Genomic DNA, 6,647 nt, shown 5'->3' on the forward strand with positions numbered 1-6,647 from the left:
AATAAGAGGCACCACATCACCGCTGGTGAAGGTATTTCCTTTTGACAGCTGCACGCAATTTATGACTCCGCATGCTCTAATGAAAAATGGTGGTAAGCAAAAAATTCCAGTTCATTACCTCCTGGTGTTTAATTAAGCTCATGCACACTGCACACTAGGGGTGAATCTTGGAGTCACTATGGCATAATGGCAGAGCCACTGCTGGCCTCGTCTTTGAAACACACAGGAGTGTGCTTAACTGATTTCTGTCACTGAACTATAACAGTTTTTTATCATAACTTAGCAACATGCTGCATAGCAGACACAGTACTATACAACATAGCTCACAAACATTAGTAAAACCAATAGCTCTAGCTAAACACTTAAAAGGTCCCAAAGGTGAGACTTATTGGCTATGCTAATGCTTGTTTTGTCTCCTGTGTTCTTGGCAGGCTTTCTTTTTTCTGAGATTTGGAATTTGCAGCGATGGCTGGTAGAAGTGTGTACCAGGAGGTGCTCCTGTTTCAGTAAGATGAGCATTGCTGTGCATGTGTCTTGTGGTGTAACCCGTAGTCCTGTTTCTTTCCAAGATAAACCATGCCTTTGCCTTTTAGGTCAAGCGTGCAAGCCCTCTGACGTGTTGTAATCTATCTGTGGGCTTTTAACCAAGTCCACTGCACACCCATCACTGTCACTCGTTTCTGGGCTTGCCTTTTGTTAGACCTGACAGCCTTAAGGTGGTCATCCCCCAACTTTTCACCTGCCTCCTTCCACTTTTCTGACACAGTTTTTGCTGGTTTTAGAACTCTGCGCACTTTACCACTGCTAACCAGTGCTAAAGTGCATATGCTCTCTCCCTTAAGCATGGTAACATTGATTCATTCCCAATTGGCAAATTTGATTTTGATTTGACTTGTAAGTCCCAGGTAAAGTACACTACATGTGCCCAGGGCCTGTATATTGAATGCTACTAGTGGGCCTGCAACACTGGTTGTGCCACCCACATAAGAAGCCCCTTAACCATATCTCAGGCCTGCCATTTCAAGGCCTGAGTGTGCAGTTTCACTGCCACTTCGACTTGGCATTTAAAAGTACTTGCCAAGCCTTAAACTCCCCCATTTCTACATATAAGTCACTCCTAAGGTAGGCCCTAGGTAACCCATAGGGCAGGGTGCTATGTAGATAAAAGGCAGGACATGTACATGTGTGTTTTATATGTCCTGGTAGTGGAAAACTCCTAAATTAATTTTCCACTACTGTGAGGCCTGCTCATTTCATAGGATAGCATTAGTTCTACCCTCATATTCTGTTTGAGTGGTAGATTCTGATCAGAAAGGGGTAACCAGGTCATATTTAGTATGGCCAGAATAGTAATGGAAAATTCTGCTTATTGGTGAGGTTGGATTTTATATTACTATTTCAGAAATGCCACTTTTAGAAGGTGAGCATTTCTCTGCACTTAAAATCCATCTGTGCCTTACAGCCTGTCTCCAATAACAGTCTGGGCTGGTTGACAGCTTCCTTGAGTATCTCACCCAGACAGTCACAAACAGAGGATACTCAGTCACACCTGCACTTCTCTGCATACTGAATGGGTCTTCCTGGGCTGGAAGGGTGGAGGGCCTGACACTTACATTTCAAAGGCTAGTGGCCTGCCCTCACACAATGGACTGCCAAACATCCCACTGGGACCCGGGCAGACAGACCTGTAGTGAAAGGGGACCTTGTGCACTTCAAAACCACTCTTTCAAGTCTCCCCACTTCAAAGGCATTTTTGGGTATATAAACTGAGTCCCTGCCTCACCAACTCAGACACTCCTGGACCTGAACCTGCAACCTGTCAACAGGAACTGCCTGGCTGCCCAAAGGACTCATCTGGACTGCTTTGTTGAGAAGGACTGCTGCCCTGCTGCCTTGCTGCCTTGCTGCCCTCTGACTTTGCTGAGAAGTGCTCTCCAAGGGCTTGGATTGAACTTGCCTCCTGTTTTCTGACGTTGTAGTGACAGAAAGACTTCATCTCTTCAGGAAACTCCTTGTGTGCCAAAAATTGACGCACAGCCTGCCGGAACCGATGCAGAGTCGTGGTGCGACGAGAACTTGCCGCACAGCCGAACCGGACCAACGCAACCCGACTTCCTGAGTGAAGAATCGACGCAGAGTATGCGTGCGACAGAAAGTTTTACGCATCGCCATACTGGATCGATGCAACGCCTGTGATTTCACCCCGTACGCCCAGGATTTCCCTGCATCATCCCTGGGTGTAAACAAATTCCCTGCATTGCAGTGAGGGACAAAGACTGCACGCCAGAAATTGACGCAAAGCCCCTTACAGTGTGGAAAGAAATTATGCATCGTCTATGCCTCGTCGGAATATCTGACGCACACCCTATTTTTCCTCGCATCTCCTCCTCTGCGGTCTCCTTGCGTGTTATTTTTTACGTAAACCAGGTACTTTGTGCAAACAAGAGACAACTGTTGATTTCTAAGATCTAAGACTCTTTTTAACACTGCAAAAGTGATATCTCAACTTGTGCTTATTAAATCTTTATCAATTTGACCTTAATTTAACCAGATAAATATGCTATCTTTTTCTAAACCGGTGTGGTGTATTTTTGTGGTGTATTCACTGTGTTACTCTACGATTTATTGCATAAATACTTTACACATTGCCTTCTAAGTTAAGCCTGACTGCTCAGTGCCAATTTACCAGAGGGTGGGCACAGGATAATTTGGATTGTGTGACTTACCCTGACTAGGATTGTGGTCCCTACTTAGACAAAGGTGTATGCCTCTTCCAACTAGAGACCCCATTTCTAACACCTTTCTAAAAATCCTTTGTTTTCATTGGTAAATGCTTTACGTTTGTCTGCGAGCGAACTTCTTTTTTCCTTTTGTGTCTCTCATTTGTCCTCATGCTTATGGCGGCTGTGGCACATTGAATCGACTTGCTTTAGGCAACTGTTTTACCTTTCTTTTTCAATTTACGTGGCAAGAGAAGTCCAGTTAGAAATTTACAGCGCTAATAGCTCTAACTCGAGGAAACGTGAGATCTATTGCATTGTAAATGCTTGTTCTTCATACTCGACGAGTACTGCTGTTGTGATTGTTGCCTGGCCTGATCCATTTGAGGATCGCTAAGAGGTAACACTGCCTCAGACGTACTCTTTTTTTGTTAGTTTGTAGATAAGGAGAAACCTGGTTTGCTATCATGTTATTGAAACACTGCTGTTTTCTGGAATTCCTGACCTTTGATGCACTCCTTTCTTAGAGGCAGCAGAGACTGATGCATAGACCCTCATTCTTAGAGGTGCTGAGAACCGCATGGGTAATCCTGTACCGAGTGCTTAATTTGTGCTTGTTGTTTCCGGAGCGGAGCACCAGCGCTTATTTTGGAGGGCCGGCGCTTACTATTCTGCCTCAAGCATTTTCTGCGAGCAAAAGACACATTTGAGAAAGAGGAAGGAAGAGAAAAACTAAAAAGATTCACAATGCGAGAAAGCTGCAAGATTGGGCTGAAGGGGCAGGAAGCGGCTGTAAATGGATTGAAGAGTCCTGAGTTGGCTTCAGGATTACACTGCCTCAGTATTTCCTGTGCCCACGTTTAATTGCAGCAGCCGCATGTTTAAGAGGAGAGCTTTGGGCACCAGCACATTTTTATTTACAAATTAAGCACTGCCTGTACCAAATACCAATATCGTGGGGAGCATTACTCACGAGGTGGGTCCCCTGCAGCAGGATTCAAAGTGATCGGAAGAAAAAATCTCTAAAGTTGCTTGTTCTTACTTTGCATTTTGTTCCACGCACATTTTTGAACGGTTGTACCTGCCAACATTTGCGTGGGAAAGGAAAATTGCAGTTTTAATCGCACCACTTGTAACTTCCAGAAGAGTGGAAACACCTGTTATTTCCGCCTTGAATTGACATTGCATCAAGTAATGAGGGACAGGGATTTCGGAAAGCCCTGAAAGGCAGAACAACAGTTTGACACCTCATTCTTAGCGGGGATTGCTGCTGGTTGCCAATGGAGGGGCCCGCGGAGAGGGAGAGACGCAGTCTAGTCTCTCCGCGGGCATTTTCGGGAAAAGGAAGTGGCGCGCAAGGCGCCTCATTGGGTAAAAGGTAGGTGGGGGTGGGTTTTTAGGCAGGAGATATAAGGGGGGTGGAGGGTGGGGTCGGCCTCTTCACCGTGCCGACTTAGCGTGGGAGGGTCGTTTAAGTAGGACCACCCACCCACCCAGCTTAGGAAGGCAGAAGGAGGAGATCGTAGATAGGCAAGAAAGGGGGGTTAGGTAGGGGCGGTTAACAGTCATTTAGGACAGGTGAATTTGGAGTGATGGCAGGAGATGGGGGAGGGTGGAGAGCCAGGTGCGGGCTTGTCCACCCTTCCAGGGGGAAAAACAAGGATTTGAAGGATCAGAGCGGGGAGGGGTAGGCTACAGGCAGGGAAGGCATGGGAAGAATAGGGGAGTAGATGCGGTAGGGAAATTGAAGGGAGATATTTTAAGGAGGAAATAAAGGAAAAGGAATTGTTTAAGTTAAAGTCTGTTTAAAAGGAGATATAGTTAAATGTTTAAGTAATGATGTTTAAAACCTGTTCTAATAAATGACCTTTTACACCAACAAGAGTGTCACGTATGTATGTCCCGAGCACGATGGGTTGCTTAACTTATTATGTAACGGTTTCTTTACCTGTTGTACTCTCGCTCTTTCGGTGGCTCAGTCCCAGAAATCATACATCGATTTGTGGGTGGTGGTTTTAACATCCTGTGAAAGAATCGGTGGACACTAATTATTAGCTTGGTTTTCCTTTCCTATTTTGCTCACTTGCATTCTGAGGAATTAGATCATTTGTGACGCGTGTTTTCCCTTGGGGTGTCTGGGCGGAATGACTCCATTTAGGGTTCCTTTATTTTGGGGAGGAAGACCATATGCAAAGGGTGACTTATGACCTTTCTGTTGCTTATTGCAGTCTTTGTGTGCTAGAATTGTAGTAATGAGATAAAACCATTACACAAACAGTGTTTACATGTATAAAAATGACAGAAGTGTGAAGCAGTAATATAACTATTCTTGCCACATAATTTTAGTCACTATTGTTGTATAATGTGGTCCTCCCCTGCCACCCGATGAGCGTGTACCTAGCCTAGGTAGCTCACCCCGCGGTCCGGGCCCACACTTTGGGAAGATAAATTAACAGCCACTTGCTTGCTTGCACATGCAGATAGTAACTCACTACCCCTAATGGAGTCCTCTTCGTCCCAGTCTAAACAAGTGAGGCTTTCCCTCCTCTCGCCAGTATTCCCACTGAAAGTCCTTCTTTTATTTTTAATATATATATATATATATATATATTTATATATTATTATTATTTATTTATTTTTTTTTTTTAAACAGCTCCTCCCCCCTGCCTCGTCCTGTTTTTGTTTCCTGTCCCGAGCGGGTTCGCTGTTGGTCTTCACGTCGCTCTTCAGTACACGCGCTGCTAACTGTGAGTAAATTTCCCTTGTGGATCTTCCGTTTGCAATGTTGTTCTTACCTGTTGGTCCGTGCTGCGGAAGAGCACGGTGATTTTCTTGTTTCATTCCGACGCGCGCCCTGTCCTTGCGCGGGAGCGTGGCTACTACGGGGGCCGTTTGGCGGCTTCCTGTTTTCAAGGTTTGCCGGACTTTTGGCAACTTTGGGGCACTTTTATGTAGCGTTCGGTGTCGCGAGGCGAGATATCGTTGCCATGGTGCCCTATTTATACAGAAGTACGGGCGCTGCTGTAGCGCATCGGGTTGCTTTCGCGTTGCTGTACTTGCTTTCTTGCTGTCATGGCTGAGCAAGTTGATAAGCTTCTTCATTCCCTGGCTTCTGTGCTGGACGATGCTGAGGAGGTCCTGCATATTTCTAGGAATGATTTACAGTCCTTGGTGAAAGAAGCAGTTGATGCTGCTTTATTGGAGAATGGACTCCTTGCTAAGCGCCTAAGGCTGGATGATGAGACTGTTGATTAGGAGGACTGTAGAGGTCGGTATATCCAGTCTGATCAATTTAAGGAGGGTTTGTCTCATTTTCGTGCTCAGTTACAGTTTCATGCTCAACAAGTGGCTGAGATGGACTTTTTGTCGCAATACAATATGTCTCCTGACCGTTTGCCCTTGCATGAGTTTATTCACAATCTCCTTTTTAAGGAGTGGAGTGACATTGACAAGTCGACTATCCCTCGTTTTCTGCATAAGTGGTATCTGGTGGAGGGCTTTGAGGATAAGTTCCTCCAGCTCCCCAAAGTTAAAATGATTTTGGCTTCTATGTCCTTTTCTTCCGCTTTGGCTCCTGAAGATGCTGTCCTCTCTGAGGCAAAGGATAAGAAGGTGGAGTCTGCCTTGAAGCGTGCTTATGCTGCCTCTAATTATGGAATCCGCGCCACTGCATATGCTGCATATGCTACGCAGGCTCTTTTGAAAGACTTCCATTCCTTGTTTGTCTACAGGCCCATGATGATCCTTTGGAATTATTGGCCAATATGGAACTTTTGTCTCAGTTTTTGTCTGATGCTACATTTGACAGTCTTTGGGCCTCCACTGCTGCGGCAGGTGCTTCGATTGCAGGTCGGCCCTCCTTGTGGTTGAAATCCTGACAATTGGAATCTGGCCAGCGTTCCATCATTTGTAAGCTGCCTTTTTTGG

General features: G+C 45.5%; 1 long non-coding RNA gene across 1 annotated transcript in view; it reads right to left on the minus strand.

The window, feature by feature from the left end:
• The window catches only part of LOC138260126 (uncharacterized), a 93,188-nt gene extending 87,548 nt beyond the window's left edge, over positions 1 to 5,640 (minus strand). Inside the window, exon 1 of the long non-coding RNA XR_011198810.1 lies at positions 5,516 to 5,640. This is a non-coding gene — a long non-coding RNA (uncharacterized lncRNA). The remainder of the gene's footprint in view (positions 1 to 5,515) is intronic.
• Positions 5,641 to 6,647: the final 1,007 nt, after the last annotated feature.

Source organism: Pleurodeles waltl, chromosome 9 (assembly GCF_031143425.1).
Source record: "Pleurodeles waltl isolate 20211129_DDA chromosome 9, aPleWal1.hap1.20221129, whole genome shotgun sequence".
NCBI lineage: Eukaryota > Metazoa > Chordata > Amphibia > Caudata > Salamandridae > Pleurodeles > Pleurodeles waltl.